Raw genomic sequence first — 19,057 nt, 5'->3', positions numbered from 1 at the left:
TCGCTTAAACTCCATGGGCAATCATTATCATCAGTCTCTTGTATACTGCCTCATCTCTCTGTCACCTCATCATATCTGCTTGGTAAAATAAGAGCCCTGGGTAAACCCTATTCTCCATCTATGGCATGCTACCACAAATGGCTGGAGGAAACCCTGGAACCAGGCTGACCATCCTCAGCTCAGTAACGCTAACTTTGCCTGGTCTATGCCATTCTTCCAAATGAGTATTTCACATCTTCTCTTCTCTCTTCAGTCCTTCCCACCACCTCTCCTTTCCTTGCTTCTGACTTCACCAAAAAAATGGAAGTGGAGACTCCCACAATCACAGACTTTCACCACCACATCCACTCATGCTCCCCTCTGCTACCTGCCCGTTACTGTAGGTGAACTACCGGTATGTCCACCTAAAGGATTCCTGCACTCAAGTGCAAGATCCCATCATCTCCAGGGTGTCACTCCCCCCAGTCTATTCTCTCCCCAACATCATCTGTTTTTACTGGACTATTCCCATCACTGTACAACATGCGGTTATCTCTCCCATCTTCAAAACAAACTCCTCTTGGCCCATTTCCTATAACAGATACTACATACCTTTTCTCTGTGCCTCTTTGTAGCAAACTTTTTTTTAATAATTTTTTATTGTTATGTTAATCACCATACATTACATCATTAGTTTTTGATGTACTGTTCCATGATTCATTGTTTGTGCATAACACCCAGTGCTCCACGCAGAATGTGCCCTCTTTAATACCCATCACCAGGCTAACCCATCCCCCCACCCCCCCTCCCCTCTAGAACTCTCAGTTTGTTTTTCAGAGTCCATCGTCTCTCATGGTTCGTCTCCCCCGCCGACTTACTCCCCTTCATTCTTCCCCTCCTGCTATCTTCTTCTTTTTTTTTCTTAACATATATTGCATTATTTGTTTCAGAAGTACAGATCCGTGATTCATCAGTCTTGTACAATTCACAGTGCTCACCATAGCACATACCCTCCCCAATGTCTATCACCCAGCCACCCCATCCCTCCCACCCCCCACCACTCCAGCAGCCCTCAGTTTGTTTCCTGAGATTAAGAATTCCTCATATCAGTGAAGTCATATGATACATGTCTTTCTCTGATTGACTTATTTCACTCAGCATAACACCCTCCAGTTCCATCCACGTCGTTGCAAATGGCAAGATCTCATTCCTTTTGATGGCTGCATAATATTCCATTGTGTATATATACCACATCTTCTTTACCCATTCATCTGTCTATGGACATCTTGGCTCTTTCCACAGTTTGGCTATTGTGGACATTGCTGCTATGAACATTGGGGTGCACGTACCCCCTCGGATCCCTACATTTGTATCTTTGGGGTAAATACCCAGTAGTGCAACTGCTGGATCGTATGGTAGCTCTATTTTCAACTGTTTGAGGAACCTCCATACTGTTTTCCAGAGTGGTTGCACCAGCTTGCATTCCCACCAACCATGTAGGAGGGTTCCCCTTTCTCCACATCCCCGCCAACATCTGTCATTTCCTGACTTGTTAATTTTAGCCATTCTGACGGGTGTGAGGTGGTATCTCATGGAGGTTTTGATTTGGATTTCCCTGATGCCGAGCGATGTTGAGCACTTTTTCATGTGTCTGTTGGCCATTTGGATGTTTTCTTTGGAAAAATGTCTGTGCATGTCTTCTGCCCATTTCTTGATTGGATTATTTGTTCTTTGGGTGTTGAGTTTGATAAGTTCTCTATAGATTTTGGATACTAGCCCTTTATCTGATATGTCATTTGCGAATATTTTCTCCCACTCTGTGGGTTGTCTTTTGGTTTTGTGGACTGTTTCTTTTGCTGTGCAAAAGCTTTTTATCTTGATGAAATCCCCATAATTCATTTTTGCCCTGGCTTCCCTTGCCTTTGGCGATGTTTCTAGGAAGAAGTGGCTGTGGCTGAGGTCGAAGAGGTTGCTGCCTGTGTTCTCCTTTAGGATTTTGATGGACTCCTGTCTCACGTTTAGGTCTTTCAACCATTTGGAGTCTATTTTTGCGTGTGGTGTAAGGAAATGGTCCAGTTTCATTCTTCTGCATGTGGCTGTCCAATTTTCCCAACACCATTTGTTGAAGAGACTGTCTTTCTTTGTAGCAAACTTTCACAAAGGAATTGTCAATATGTTCTCCAGTTCCTCTCCTCCTATTCTCTCTTAGATTCTCTTTGCTCTGGGCACACCACCCACAGTCTTGGCTGCTCCTTCTCAGGAGCCTTTGCTAAAGGTTCTTCCACTCCTACCTGACATGTTCAAGTTAGACAGCCCACAGGACTCAGCCTTTGATCTTCCCTTCTGTGTCTGTACTTCTCCCTGGTGATTTCATTCTGTCTTGTAGTTCTATATGGCATCTGTATCAGTTAACAATTTATTGTATCTCTGCTACAAATTCATTATTAATTGCCTACTCTAAAAATGTTTCCTTTGACACTGGCATATGTATTAAGTTTTGTAAGTAGGGGGCGATGGAGAGACTTTGCAGGGGCAAGCAGTCTTTCTGCCTGGTTTTGCTCTGCTTCTTGGCCAGGCTCCTGCAGGTGGGTCATCTTTCCAGGGCCAGCGCCTCCAGTATGTAGTGCCCAGCAGCATCTGCTGGTCAGAAGGCCCCACTCTTTCTCCCCCTACCCCCACCTCCTGGCAATTTTGTCATGGAGGGACTCTCCTGAGACACCTACCTTTTCCCCAGCACCCAGATGGGGATTGCCAACAAGTTCCAGTGGTGCAGCACTGCAGAGACCGCCCTGACACCAGTGGGCCGTGGCCATACCCCTTCAATGAGGTCTAGATCTCAGTTGATAGGGCTTGGAGTTGAGGAGGGGGACTCTTCCTGGGCCTTCTATCCCTGTCCTAGGGTAGTGGCTGCTCCTAAGATCTGCTATTCTTAATATTCTTTAGAGTTTTCTTCTTACTAGCCCATACCTCATTGCTCCAATTCCCTGTTGTAGTTAATAATGCTTAATGTAAACTTTTCCTTTTCAAATTACAGTGAGTTTCTCTTTCCTGATTGGACCCTTACCAGTACACCATCATTTGCCAACAACTTCCAAATTTAATCAATGACTCAGACCTCTTTCTTGAACTCCAGCTGCCTCCCTGACATATCCTTTTGTTTTGTTTTGTTCAAGATGGAATCTCCCAATTATTAATGCCAAAAAAGAAAATTTTACACATCATTTAAAGATACACAATAGGGTGCCTGGGTGGCTCAGTTGGTTGGGCAACTGCCTTCGGCTCAGGTCATGATCCTGGAGTCCCGGGATTGAGTCCCACATCGGGCTCCCTGCTCAGCAGGGAGTCTGCGTCTCCCTCTGACCCTCCCCCCTCTCATGCTCTCTCTATCTCATTCTCTCTCTCAAATAAATAAAATCTAAAAAATAAAATAAAATAAAATAAAAAGATTTTCTTAAAAAATAATAAAGATACACAATAAATCAGTTATGTCCTGGTAATGGAACCAAATAGCTTGGGGACAAAAGTATGGGGACTCTTCATGCATGCATTTACAAATCTTTTGAATTTTGAATTATATGAATATATTATCTAAATTAGAATAAAAACAAAAATTTTAAAAACTTTACAAAATCTTTTCTGCCAATTATTTTATCCTCCCCCTGTCCAAAAGTGTAGTATGTGTGATGTGATGTGTGGTGGGACCTTTAAAACTGAGCTGACATATGCATTTGGATGTATAACAGACATCTCAAATGTAACATGCCAAATAGACTGGCTGCCAAGTTTTTATCTCAGTTGATGACTATTCCAGCCATAAAGTTGATTAGGCCAGACACTTCAGACACATCCGTGTCTCCTCTCTTTTTCTATCCTCCATATACAACCTGTCAGGAAATTCCTGTTGACTCTACCTTTAAAATACAACCAGAATCCAACCACTTTTCACCATCTCTGGTACTACCATTCTGAGCTGAGCCCCGTCTTATCACACATGGATTAATACAAAACCTCTTGATGATCTTCCTGCTTCCACCGTTGCCCTTACAAATTCCCAGTGCAGCAGCCAGAGTGATCCTGTTAAAACATAAGGTGCCATTGGGAATTTAAATTGGTATAAACACTGGAAAATAGTTCAGCATATTATTACTGACCATATATTTATCCTATAAGCCAGTGACATAAATATATACAGAAAGACATATACAAGAGTGTTCATAGCATTATCCAAATGGGGAAAACTCCAAAAGTCCATCAACAAAAGCATGAATAAACTAGTATATTGATACGATGGAATAATACATAATATGTAACAATGAAAATAAACCACCATGAGAGACAACATAGATGATGTTTAGTAAAAGAAGCCAGACACAAAGGAGAATATGTTCTTTGTTTCTGTTTAAAGTTTTAAAATTAGGCAAAATTGACATGGCAATGGAAGTCAGGATAATTGTTACTTTTATAGAGGAGGGGAATATATGACTGGGAGGGGTCTGTGGACAGCTTCTGGAGTGCCTAGTAATGCTCTCTCTACTCATCTGGTGCTAGTTGATGGCTTGTTGACTTTGTAAGTAATTATTGAGCAATACACTTGAGCTTTGTGTACTTTCTGAGTGTATATCCTATTCATGTTTCTAAGTCATGTTATAAGTCAATGTATATTCTATTCATGTTTATAAGTATGTATTTTGTAGTCAATAAATTGCCATGTTATGTTCTTTGCCATTTTTCTTTCCCATTAATACTTAACTATGGATTAAGTTTCCCCATTTATATCTAGGAACCTTACAGAGATTGCTGAGGGGCTCCTTAGAGAAAGTGGTTCTTAGCCTATTCGGGGTAATAGATCCCTTAGAGAATTTGATGCATGTGCAGGGGCGGTGGGAGCCAGTGGCCTTCCAATGCAGCATGTGCAGGGAGCTTGCCAGGGGACCATTTCACACACATGACCATGAGCCCATTAGTCCCCTGAGAATTCACAAAAATCGCAAGGTGTGCTTTCATTTCCACAGTTGATGGAAATTTGAGCCAACCTTATGTTGATCTCATTGGGCTGATGGCTATAATGAGAGCCCCAAAAAATCTAATTAAAAAACTGTAATTGGGCGCCTGGGTGGCTCAGTTGGTTAAGCGACTGCCTCCGGCTCAGGTCATGATCCTGGAGTCCCCGGATCGAGTCCCGCATCGGGCTCCCTGCTCAGCAGGGAGTCTGCTTCTCCCTCTGACTCTCTTCCCTCTCGTGCTCTCTGTCTCTCATTCTCTCTCTCTCTCAAATAAACAAATAAAATCTTTAAAAAAAATAAAAAAATAAAAAAATAAAAAAATAAAAAACTGTATCTTTCTGTGATAAAAGGACCAAGTCCAAGGAAAACTTAATATATTTGTCGCCCCGATTTAATGCTTTGTTTCTATTCGCACCTAGGGTAGCCGGTGAGACATAGGCAGTGGCGAGACGCTGCGCCGAGTCAGTGAGAGAGCTGAGGGGAGTGGCAGAGGTGCTGTCCCTGCCGGGGAGGCAAGACCATGGTGCAGTGGCCTTGCTGGGGGTGAGGCTTTGGGTCCTGAGAAACAGCAGGGAAGTTTGGACAGATTAGCAGCCGTGGGGAGGGCAATCGAGTTTTAGCCTAATGCCTTGTTGGCAGAAGAGCTGCGTGGGTCAAGTTTGCCTTTGCATCCAGAATCTGGTGACTGATTTTCTCTCCGCCTTGCTCTGTGTGTTGCCCTGTCCCCCGGTCATCTGGGTCTGCATGTCCTGCAGTAAGGGCCATCACGGAGCACCCCAAAAGGACCCCGCAGATCCGCAGTTCAGATCTCATTCCCCATGGTCTAACCCGAAGGGGTGAAAAAGAACCCACTCCTCGACCTGGGACAAATACAGCAGAAAGTGATAGTCAAAAGTGCCAACTAAAGAAAAAAAACGTTTCAAGTGCAAACACCGCATGCTCAGCACAGGCTGAGCACCGCCTTCCGCATCGGCAGCCACTAAGTCGGCAGCTGTGGGGAGTAGGAGCTGACCTCCCAGGGCTACAGAGCTAACAGCTGTAGAGCAGGATTTTGTTACAGATAACTCCACTTTTTGATAGATAGGCTAACGGTGCTTTTGCTATTAGGCTCTCATTTCAGTTCTGGGGAACGGAGCTCTGGTAGAGATCACAGACATATACAGGGGATGCCTCACAGCAGCTAGAGCTCATTCCAGCAGCCTGGGCGGGGCCGCAGCAAGGAATGGAGGCCTGCAGGAAGGAGTCCACCCATGTGCTCCATTGGATAGGCCTGCCCAAGAAGACCATGAGTGCGCTCTCTCTCTCTCTCTCTCTCTCTCTCTCTCTGTCTCTCGCTAGCTGCAGTCTTTCCCAAAGCTGAGCCAGCAGACCGGGGAGAGCACAAAAGCCCGAGTTGCTCTGCTAGGATGCCATATTCTCCGGGTAGGGTTTACTGTGCTGAGTTTCTCACCCCTTCCTAGGCTCGGCCTCTCCCCTCTGAAAGCCCAGCATTGTCATACCCGAGGAAGGGGTCTCGGGGTCTCGGAGTCCTGGCCTGTAGGAAATCCCGGGTGAAAAGTGATCATGGACATTTGAGCTTCCTAGTGCCATATATTCTTCCATTACAAGGAAAGCAGGGAAATAGGAGCGAATGACCTTGAGATAGTTTTTTGACCCCTCTGGACTTATTCTCTTTTTTATAAAAGGAAAATTTGGACTAGATGAAGTCTAAGTTCCCTTTATCCCTTGAAGAGATCTTCTAGTTGCAAAAGGAGGCTGAATGGCAAATAAACCAGGCCATTCCGTAAGTCATTTGCCAATAATAGGCAATAGAAGTTTTTTCTACATGGTTACATTTGTTCAACTGTATTCCTTGCAAAAGTAAAGTGGAGGGCCCAGCTTAATCCTGGGCAGGAGCTCTTACCCTTCCCTGATCTCTTGCAGGGATTAGGGAGTACAGACAGGCTTAATGGAGGTGGTTGTGTTGGTTTTGGTTTTGGTTTTGCCAGGTCACCTCTCATGGGTTCATAGTATGTTTGTAAAGGAAAATATTTTTAGTTAATTTTATTTTGACAGCTTACCTTGTAACGGGCAATTTGCTAAACAGCTTTCCATTTGGCATCTTCTTTAATTCTTTCACCCACCGTTTCTGGAAGTTCTACCTCCATCTTACAGCCAAAGGACTGAGGCTTGGCTAAGTGGCAACATGTCCCACCGCACAGCAGATGTAGATGATCAAGCTGAATTCAAACCAGGGCACTTAAAGCCTGAGATCTCAACTACTGTGCTCATCTCCTCAAATAACAGAAGAACAAAAGCAATCTGTTCCCTTGTTTCATATTAGTAGACATTATGGAATGTGAGCTATTGCCCAGCAATGCTTTGCACAGGTGTTCTCTGACAGTTTGGGGGTGCCCTATACATAGCAGTCCATCTGAGCCCCGTAAGCTCCAAATGTGTGCATGAGAGAAACACTATGCTTCATGATACCAAAGCAAATCAACAAACAAATCTCAGATGGATTCAAAGCCCACTTTGAACTGATCATGTACCTTGCCTCTTGCAACAGTGAAGGAGGAGAACCTACATATACGTTGTTCTTCAGCGTATGGGACATGTTGGGGGGGCAGTAAGATGGTTCTGAGACGCCACACCTTGCACATTCTTACCCTCAGAATGGTCTGAAGTTGGGCAATGGGCCACGTCTGTTGTTGAATCATAAACCACTTTACTTAGACTTACTAGCATACACTTTCTCCCATTAATGGTTTTATTGGTTTGCTGCCATAATGTTAACCCTGGCCCATGTTTACATCATGGGTTTCCAAACATAAGGCTTCTTATTCAATAATTATTCTGTTTATGTGTCATTTCTTTTGAGTCACTGAATTTCTGAGAAAACCTTGCTACTGCCTTGTTTCTCCTATAAGGGACAATCTACTGGGTTAAAAAAAATATTGACATCTGATTTATTTGTTCTTCTTCAGAAAAACATTTGGGCTATATTGTAAGTATTGTTACTAAAATTTTTGCTTTATATAAGTGATGCACTTAAAGAAAAAATTAGGAAAGCAATGGAAAACTGAAACTATGATTTGTTTAGGTATGAAAGTCTATGTCGAATATTCTCACACCATTGTTATCCTGTTTTCTGAGGTGTGAACAAACAGACTGTGATAAAACATTTGGCAATTTTTCACTTCATATACTTAATATTTAAGTTTTTTTCTCTTTATTGATGTTGCTTCAACCTCACTTCAAATAGGATTACTGCTGGGTGGAAAAAATAGAATGTATCTAATAAATGACATCTAAATATTGATGTAACTAAAACATTTCTGTTAAATGAATGGATGAAATCTATTCTCAGATTCCATGGGGATTATGTGGCATAAGCTCTTTCCCCAGACTGTTACAACCAGGATAAGTGGACCCAAGGACTACAGGTATAATGAGGCACTTGTATTATAGCCTGTTTCTGGGTCCCCTTGGAGCCTGAATCACCTAGCAATCCAGGAATATGAATTGTGTCCCATTTTTTGCACATGAGACAGCATGGAGTCACTTGGAGAAGACTTTGAGGAATTGTTGGAACTTTGGTGATAATGGCTCACAGACCCACTGTAGAGGTTGACAAGGCAGGATAGTTCAGGTGGAATCTAAATAAAAATGATTTGTATCCGTTTGTATAGCAATCTAGCACTGTGTATGGAGTCTGAATGTACTCATGGCCTCTAACTCAGAATTTCCCCTCAAGGAAATCATCAGGGAAACAGACATGGGGATGTCCCTCAGTGACTGGAATAATCCCAGTAAACTGAGAGAGCCGCCATCAAGTGCTCACTCTGAGACAGGACTCTGAGAAGCCTATTTCTCAAATACTATCTCACTTAATCTTTACAAGAGTGCCTAAGATGTAGCACTATTATCTCCATTTTACAGATCGGAAGACTGAGGCTCAGAATAGTTATATCATTAAAGGTCACAGGCTGTGGGGCCAGTGCCACAGTTCAGAGAGCAGCTGTCTACCTTTACCAGCCCAAGTAGTGCTCACTGTGCCACCTAACTGCAGGTCTGCTCGTGAATTCTTGAGTGCCCACTAGACCAAGGCCTGTTTGCATTTGCTCAAGTGGCCCACCATTAAATTGAACCAAATGAGTAATAAAATCAACAGGTAAATATTGTGAGATACCAAACATGACATGTAAAGATACTTAACACCAAAGTTGCAAAGTGCTTTAAGGATTGAGATAGTATTTAATTAGAGCTATTAGGGAATTGTGTCCTTTCTCTTTCCCTAAAAGATTTGAAGCAACTTTAAAAGTTTCACACTTTTACAGTTCTTTGTGGTTTTTTTTAAGACTTTTTTTTTTTAATTCATTTGAGAGGGAGAGAGAGCTTGGGCATGAGAGGGAGGAGGGGCAGAGGGAGAGGGAGAAGCAGGCTCCCCACTGAGCAGGAAACCTGATGCGGGGCTCCGTCCCAAGACCCTGAGATCATGACCTGAGCCAAAGGCAGACTCCCAACCCTCTGAGCCACCCAGGCGCCCCCACACTTTTATAGTTCTTAATGAGAGGGTAAGTTGGCTCCCAAATTCTTTGCCATTCATGTAGGAACATTTGTCAGGCTTTGGGACTATATAGCTTCTTTTGTCCACTCTTCATGTCTGGGAGTTCCTCATACTACCTGGTTGTCCATTACTGGGATAAAACTGGAGCCAGCCTTCCCAGATGCCCTTGTGGCTGCTGTGGCTAGACTGTGGGCTGAGGCTGCCAGCCCTGATGCAGGGGTGTCCGCCCCTGGGACTGATGTCGGTGGTGGGGGAGAACCACAGGCTGCGGAGAATCTTCTGGCAGTGGTGACAACGGAAGTGGTGGCCAGACCCGAATCTCTACTTCCCCTAGTGATGAATATTTACATCTGATTTCAAAAACCGTATAAAGATGGATACAGTGGCAACCTTAGTGAATATGGGAATTAAGACTTTTTATCTGTAGCTAAGAGAAAATGTACAAAGCCAATTTAGTAGACTCCTACATAGACCACATAGAATTATAAACACACACAAGGCACCTACCTTCTTAGCCCTAAATACATGAGTTAAATAAAATCTAATCACCTGGAAAACTTGGAGAACATCTGTCCTTCCCTTCCCTTGGGGTGTTAAAGGGAGAAGTTAGGGCTAGGTGTTGAATGACTCAGGAGTGACAGTCTGGCTCCTTCAATTGAGGGTGATTTTTTTTTTTTTCTCTTCTCCATTTAGTTCACAGCTACATTCTCCTGCTATGGTTTAAGCTAAAACATAGGGTAAGGTGGGTAAGGATAGTGTTACTTTCATCTCTCTATCCCTAACTGCTCTTAGAATATTCATTATACATTAATATTTATGAATAAAATCTCCACCTTGGGAAAAATCTTTTCACATAGTTATAGATCACACAAAGGGGTGATAACCTTTGTAGTGCCAGTCCTCTCCAGAGCTGGAAACCTAGGACCCCAGAACCCCTGCACAAAACCTTACTTTCCCTCTTAAAATGACCACATAACATTGTGCTTAAAAAAATTATACTTGACAGTTAGGAAATAAACATCAAAGTAAAAACATCAAAGAGGAGATCTCCTAGACATGAAATTACGTGTCATCTGCAGTGGCAGTTAAGACCAAGACTTGAATCTACCCTGAGTTACTTGCTTCCCAACACACATTCTTGTCTTCACCAGACACCACTATTTAGACTTTTCTCCTCAATGCTCCTCTGCTTAGTCAAGGGAGTTTCATAAGGCCCGAGCATATGTTGGGGATAAATATATGTGGATGTAATAAATGATGAGAGGATTTTCAAAAATCAGGGGAGGGAGACAAAGAGATGGTGATGTGTTAAAACCCAACCCCCAGGCTGGAAACTTTCCGACCATCCTAGGATCATGCCTCCCTCAAGCAAGACCATTCTAGGAGACTCTTTTATAGCAGGATTCTCCAGAGAGACAGAACCAAGACTACATAAATACAGAGACAGAGATATATATGATGTATTTTAAGGAATTTGTTCATGTAATTGTGGAGGCTTGGCAAATCTAAAATCTGATGGAGGTTGGCAGACTGGAGACAGAAAGAGTTGCAGTCTGAGTCTGAGGACTGTCTGCTCAACCAAGAAGAGCCAATATTGCAGATGAAGTCTGAAGGCAGTCTTATGGAGAATTCCTTCTTGCTTGGGGAAAGTCAGTCTTTTTTAAATTCAAGCCTTCAACTGATTGGATGAAGCCCATCTAAGAGAGCAATCTACTTTATTCAAAGTCCACCAATTTAAATGTAAATCTCATCCAGAACACTCTCACAGAAACATCCATAATAATATTTGACCAAATATCTGAATTCTGTGACCCAGCCAAATTGACACATAAAATGAACCGTCACCGGGACCTGCTTATCTAGGGCATGGAAACACGTACAATCACCCTGGGGCTTCTGCCAGGCTTCCCCTCTGGAAGACACCTACCTCCCTTAATTCCACTACATGGCCTTCTCCCCATACTCATGTGGCTTGGTTTCAGATATAATATAAAAAAAAATCTGTGCATTTGCTCTATCAATGAGTACATCTGTTTTCACTCAATAAGCTGTCAATATTTATAAATAACCCATTATCTTTTGGATAGCTTAATGATGAGATAAACATTGTATTTAGAGCTTCATTTGAAGTAGACAATTATATAGCATACCCACAGTAGTCATGTGGGTCTAAATGATGGTACCTAATCTACTGGTGTTGGTCTGTCCTGAAGCAGCCCTGAGATTTTTTTTTTATTTTTAAATTTATTTGTCAAAAAGAGAGAGAGTACAAGCAGGGGGAGTGGCAGGCTCCCCGCTGAGCAAGGAGCCTGTTGTGGGACTCAGTCCCAGGACTCTGGGATTATGACCTGAGCCAAAGACAGACGATTAACCGATTGAGCCACCAAGGCGTCCTACAGCCCTGAGATTATTAAACTCAGTGTTCTGTTTATCTTTTGCCACTTAACAAACCACCCAAAAACTTGGAACAACCACAAGATTTTTCCTGTGTTTTCTTCTAAAAGTTTTATACTTTTAGGTTTAACATTTAGGTCTATATCCATTTTTACTTCTTTTTTATATATTGTAGAAGGTATAGATCAAAGCTTTTTTTGCATAAGAATATGTAAATGTTCCAATGCCATTTATGGCATTTTGCTCATAGACAGTTCTCCATATATATGCTGGTCTATTTATGGACTCTATTTTCTGTTCAAGTAATACATTTGTCAATATTTATGCCAATACCACCCTGTCTTGATTGATGTAGCTTTATAAAACTTGAAACCAGGGAATCTTAATCCTCCAATTTTGTTCTTGTTTTTCAAAGTTGTTTTCATTATTCTAGGTCCTTTACATTTCCATGTGTGTTTTGTTTATTTTTATTTTTTTTAAAGATTTTATTTACTTATTAGATAGAGAGAGAGCATGAGCAGGAGGAGGGGCGGGGGGAGATGGAGAGGGAGAAGCAGGCTCCCCGCTGAACAGGGAGCCTGATACGGCACTTGATCCCAGGACCCCGGGACAATGACCTGAGCCGAAGGCAGATGCTCAGCAGACTGAGCCACCCAGGCGCCCCTTCCATGTGAGTTTTAGAATCGGCTTTTCAGTGTCTGTTTTTTGATAAAAGCCTGCGGAAGCAGATGGACAAGAGCCTATAATGATGGCTACCAGCAGCTCCTTGCTCTGATTTACAGCAGAGCAGGATATAGCAGTGAACCGCCACCCCCCCCCACCCCAGCTGTAGGCATCTTATGCTGTGCCCTGGTAGCAGGAGGGACCTGGGACCTCGGAGATACGTGAGCCTTTCTCAGAAGTGGTGGGCAAAGGAGTGAGTCCTGCGGTGGGCCCAAGCTGGGCCAGAGAGGGCAGTACGCCATCCGGGGGCGCTGCACTCTATCTATCACTAGTGGGTTTGTCTGAAGATAGACTGGGTGCACTAGGACGTGGAATGGGCCAAACTCCAAACCCAGAGAGCAGTTTTGCCGAGAAAAGGAAAAGATGAAGAAAATGTGAAGTACTTTGTGAGAATAATGGTGTTAGCATATGCACTAAAACAAGAAAGGGTAAAATATTACAAATTATATGGCACAAAGCTGAACCATGATGATCTGAAAATGCCACCCTTTGAATCAGAAGAAACCAAAGATACAGAAGGGGCCACAGGACCTCAGAAGAGCCAGTTAGAGTGGAAGCCAGGCAGACAGCTATTAAGACAACATCTTTAGGAAGCAGGTCACACAGATACATTAGATGTACAGTGTTAGTCTGTAAGGCCGTTACTTGGACTGTCTAATCCAGAACCAAACGGATCACTGGAAACAAAGAATTTAAAACAGATCCTGAATGGAGGGGAGTCTCCTAAGCAAAAAAGACAAATCAAAAGGTCCTCTGGTGGTGGTCCTGAGACAGTGTCTTAGAAAATGCTGATGACAGAGATGAAGAAGAGGATAATGACCTGACTGAAGCCATCCCAGAAAGAAAAGACAAACATCAGATGAATAAATACAAAATAAGTAACGAAGGTTTAGCTGCTGACCTAATGATCCTGATACTGAGGAAGAATGGAGAGAATCTGAGTCTTGTGTGACTGAAGATGATGAAGGAGCTGAAGAAGCATGAGGGGCAGGGATGGCACAGAATGGGCTAAACCAATAATGTTTCTGTTTGGAGGAGGCTAGTCATTTTCTATGGGTTCCAGTGATGTTTGTGAAGTGTAATAGGCCTTGGAGACCTTGCAGACTTGACGGGAATAAAACATGCAGACTAGAGCTATGGCTTGTTTGGCTGTCAACAGGGATGTCTTTCAAAAGACATGGAACCCTAAGTATACACTACGTAGGCATTTAGATGGAGTATAGGTATTCGCTTTTCATCCTTTAGAACTAGTGCTGGTTACTGCCTCTGAGGACTGCTCTGAAACTTTGGAACTTGGAAAAAAACTGCTTCTGCTCAAAAGAGTGTCTCTTTAGAGGTAAAGCCTACCTACACATGTAGGGCCCACACTGGCCATGTTCTGTAATTCCCTATTAGGCCTCATGGAGAACAGTGTTGTAGTGGTAAATACTGATGCAACCATCCAGTGGTAGAATATGCCTAGCCCCACTGTGGACCCTTATGATACATATGAACTAAATGTTCTACCTGGCACTTCAGTTGCTTGTAACAGATGCTGTTTAGGGTCTTGCTTGTAGTGCAATTAAAAAAAAAAAAAAAAAATCAGTTACTGTCTTGTTCAGCAGATGGCACTGTTAGGTTATGGAATCCAGGAAAAACTGCCATGTATTATTCACTTAGAGACAAGGAGTGTGTAATATCTACATCAGTTCACTCAATAGCTGGGATCCAGTTCATATGGTGACCTCTTTCAACACTGAAAGTACAGGTAACTTATGACAGAGAAATATTAGTCATTGGTGATGATTTCATCCGATTCTGGTTTACAATCCAATAAACATATTAACAGAGTAGCAAATCATCCCACACTTCCTATTACAAAAAACTGCTAATGAAGATAGACACATCAAATTTTTTTACAATAAAATGGGTAAAATGATCCATTCTATGGTTTTTCATTTGGATGCTGTTACAAGTCTAGCAGTAGATCCTACTAGAATCTATCTGATGTCTGGAGCCATGGCTGTTTCATTAGATTGAAATTAGAATTTAGAATTTAGACAGTACATAGGAAGAAATTTGATAAATCAACATATGTTGTTTGCCATCCATCAAAAGCATGTATTACCAGTGCAGGGGCTGATACCCTTGCCAAAGTATTTGTGTGAATCAACAAAAACTTGCATCATAACAACAGATTCGCTTGGACAGAAAGAGGGTCTCTATCACTGCCATCAAGAGGTCACCGCTGTGGAGCCCGTCTCTCCTCGAACGAAAGGAAACAACCTCCGGCGACAGAGCCCCGCTCCCAGGCGCTGCGGGAGAACCGACACCGACTTCTTTCTCTTTTCCCTCATTGGCGCTTCTCCGCTGCCGTTCGCCTCTGGGCCCCACCGCATTTCTTGAGGCTTAAAGTGGCATTCTAAAAGCAATTTAAAAATCATGTCAAGCTCAGTTGAACAGAAAAAGGGGCCTACAAGACAGCGCAAATGTGGCTTTTGTAAGTCAAATAGAGACAAGGAATGTGGACAGTTGCTTATATCTGAAAACCAGAAGGTGGCAGCACACCATAAGTGCATGCTCTTTTCATCTGCTTTGGTATCATCACACTCTGATAACGAAAGTCTTGGTGGATTTTCTATTGAAGATGTCCAAAAGAAAATTAAAAGAGGCACGAAGCTGATGTGTTCTTTGTGCCATTGTCCTGGAGCAACAATTGGTTGTGGTGTGAAAACATGTCACAGGACATACCACTACCACTGTGCATTGCATGATAAAGCTCAAATACGAGAGAAATCTTCACAAGGAATTTACAATGGTTTATTGCCGAAAACACAAGAAAACTGCACATAACTCTGAAGCTGACTTAGAAGAAAGTTTTAATGAACATGAATTGGAGCCCTCATCACCTAAAAGTAAAAAGAAAAGTCGCAAAGGAAGGCCACGAAAAACTAATTTTAAAGGGCTGTCGGAAGATACCAGGTCCACATCCTCCCATGGAACAGATGAAATGGAAAGTAGTTCCTATAGAGATAGGTCTCCACACAGAGGCAGCCCTAGTGACACCAGGCCTAAATGTGGATTTTGTCATGTAGGGGAGGAAGAAAACGAGGCAAGAGGAAAACTGCATATATTTAATGCCAAGAAGGCGGCTGCACGTTATAAGTGCATGTTATTTTCTTCTGGCACAGTCCAGCTCACAACAACATCAAGAGCAGAATTTGGAGATTTTGATATTAAAACTGTACTTCAGGAGATTAAGCGAGGAAAAAGAATGAAATGTACACTTTGCAGTCAGCCCGGTGCTACTATTGGATGTGAAATAAAAGCCTGTGTTAAGACTTACCATTACCACTGTGGAGTACAAGACAAAGCTAAATACATTGAAAATATGTCACGAGGAATTTACAACGTTCTTCTGGAGGGTTAAGCCGGTGCAACAAGAAAAGGAAGAAAAATGTATAATAAATACCATGAAGGAGCAAAATAAAATTGTCAGTATTTGTTATTGATGTCATTGTCTACCAAGAAAATCCAAAGGGACCAACTCCATTTACTAAAATTAATAAAAGCTCAGGTTGCCGGAAAAAAAAAAAAAAAAAGAGGTCACCGCTATGAAACTACATGAGATCTGCCTGGTGAAGACTATTTGGGGCAGGCGTACATTAGTGGAAGTCACATCTTAATGTCTGGCTCATTCATTTAATGTAATTACTATATTTTGTGGGACAAAGAAAACACTCCAGTATTTGTGGCCTGTACTGCATATGTTTGATTTTTAGGTGTCTTAAGCCAGTATGGAGGCTGATCTTACAAAGACTTTTATTTTGGACTCTGTGTGCTGCCTTAGGGTTAGGAATGTGGTGCTCTTGTTGAGGGGAAGTGAGCTCTAAGAGTATATTTTTTTCATCTCTTAGTGATCTTCTGTTTATGAGGAATGCCACAGATTTCCTTTTAAACATTGCAGAAAATGTTTGAATAAAATTCTAGTTTTTGTCTTTTTACATATTCAGCCTATCACAACAGTGGCCAAGATTGCACTGAAGTTTTTCTGCATTATACAACCCTACACAGAGATCTCAATGATCTGCTGCTGTGCAACCACCTCTTTCCTTCTTTTACCTAATATAGATCACTCAGCTAAGTCATCCAATAAAGATGCTAAATCACCTTCATCATCACATAATTGTCTTCATAAACCAAGGACTATTAACGGTGTTAAAATGAAACAGTGGGGTTTAGTATTCCAAATGAACTCCTAAAAAAAAATAAAAAATCCCCAAATGAAACAAAACCTAATCTTGGCATCCTATCACTATGTGATACTTAGTCCATTTTACTGTATTTACAAGTTTATTTATTAAGGATTATCCATCTTTCTAAAAGCCTATTATTTATTTCACTTTTTGTTGATCTTTGTATCCTTTCATTAATGTGCTAAAGGAACCTATTTTGGAACTCCTTGATTATTCTAAAATAGACCAAAAAATGGAATATTTCATAGTTTAGGTTATAAACCAAGGTGATTCTCCCAGATATGTGTCTTGGTTTACCAAGATTCCAAACGAAAATATCCTGTTTAAAACTATTTGTACTAAAATTTTATTTGCACTACTAACAGGATATAAGAATAGTCGAACCAAAATTCAGAAATCTGGACTGGTTGTCCCTGTTTCACTTTTTTAGATGTGCTTAATTTTATGGTTTAACTAAAGATTTTGTTTGTATAATGCATGATTAAAACAGTATTTTTCCTAGTCATCCAAAAAACTTTTATTAATTTATTTATTCATTTTAGAGAGAGAGTGCACCTGAGGGCATGCGAGCTGGTGGGGGGAGGGGCAAGGGGAGAGGGAGAGAGAGAATCTTAAGCAGGCTCCACACCCAGTGTGGAGCCCAATGTGGGGCTTGATCTCAGGACCCTGAGATCATGACCTGAGCTGAAATCAAGAGTCAGACGCTCAACCCACTGAGCCACCCAGGTACCCCCAAAGCATTTTTTATAATTGGCTTGTGAGTTTTCATTAATTTTGTAAGATTTTTATTTTACAAACTATGCATCAGCAAATTTTAAAGATTGTACCACATAGCAAACATAGAGCTACTGAAAAATAGTATATATAAAATGCATATAATAAATATTAAGTAATGTGCCTGTAAAAAAAAAAAAAAGGCCTGCTAGGATATTAACTCAGATTGTATTTGGCCTACTTATCAATTTGGGTAGAATTGACATCCTAACAATAATCTTATAATCTGTCAACAGTGTATAATCTTATAATCTATCAACAGTGTATATCATATCTACATTTCTTTAGGTCTTTTGTTTTTCTCATCAATATTTTCTACTTTATAGTGTACAGGTCTTATTTATCTTTTCTCAGATTTATCCCTAAGTATTTCCTATATTTTAATGCTATTGTTAATGGTATTTTATTTTTATATTCAGAAATATATAGAATATTTTATATTCAGAATATATAGAAAAGATGCTCAACATCACTTCTCATTAGGGAAATGCAAATGAAAACCACAATGTGATACCACTTTATACAACTAGGATGACTATAATTTAAAAAAATAGAACATAGGGCATCTGGGTGGCTCAATTGTTAAGCATCTGCCTTCAGCTCAGGTCATGATCCCAGGGTTGTGGGATCGAGCCCCGCATCGGGCTCCTTGCTCAGCGGGAAGCCTGCTTCTCCCTCTTCCACTCTCCCGGCTTATGTTCCCTCTCTCGCTGTGTCTCTCTCTGTCAAAAAAATAAATAAAATCTTAAAAAAATAAATAAAAAATAGAACATAAATATTGGCAAGGATATGGAAAAATTGTATTTTTGTACATTGATCTTCTATCCTGCAATCTTGTGAAACTCACTTATTCTGGATTTTGGTATTGTTGCTGACTCCAATTGGATTTTCTGTATAGATGATCATGTTTCTGTGAATATGCTTTTACTGATACAATGTGTATGCTTTCTGTTTCTTTTCTGCATTATTGTACTAACTCTGGTTAAATGGTTAACCTAAAATCTGTGGCACAGTGTTCAATGGAAGGGATCAGAGCAAACATCCTTTTTTTTGTACCGGTCTTTGGAGATGAGCATTCAGTCTCACATTTAACTGGTGATAGCCGTACCTTTTTCATAGGTTCCTATTGTTTCTTTTTTTCCTCTCTTGCTCCCTACCTTTGTGCATTGGTGATCTGCTGTGGTGGTATGCTCTGATTCCCTTCTCTTTATCTTTTGTGAATCTACTCTAGGTTTTTACTTTGTGCTTACCATACAGCTTCCATAAAACATCTTATACATATAACAGTCCATTTACACTGATAGCAACCTAACTTCAATTGCATACAAAAATTCTTTTATTCTCTTCTGTTTTTAATGTCACAATTTACCTTTTTATGTTGTGTATTCATTAACAAATTA

At 41.3% G+C, this 19,057-nt stretch overlaps 2 pseudogenes; both read left to right on the top strand.

Moving 5' to 3' along the window:
* Positions 1–12,938: 12,938 nt before the first annotated feature.
* Positions 12,939–14,795, top strand: LOC148162156 (striatin-3 pseudogene; annotated as a pseudogene).
* A 117-nt stretch (positions 14,796–14,912) lies between these two features.
* Positions 14,913–16,057, top strand: LOC114205287 (PHD finger protein 6 pseudogene; annotated as a pseudogene).
* Positions 16,058–19,057: the final 3,000 nt, after the last annotated feature.

Source organism: Eumetopias jubatus, unplaced genomic scaffold (assembly GCF_037043125.1).
Source record: "Eumetopias jubatus isolate StellerSeaLion01/CBP00866 unplaced genomic scaffold, mEumJub1_p1.0 scaffold_17, whole genome shotgun sequence".
Lineage (NCBI taxonomy): Eukaryota > Metazoa > Chordata > Mammalia > Carnivora > Otariidae > Eumetopias > Eumetopias jubatus.
The sequence above is the reverse complement of the archived record's forward strand: the minus strand, read 5'-3'. Positions and strand labels throughout refer to the sequence as shown.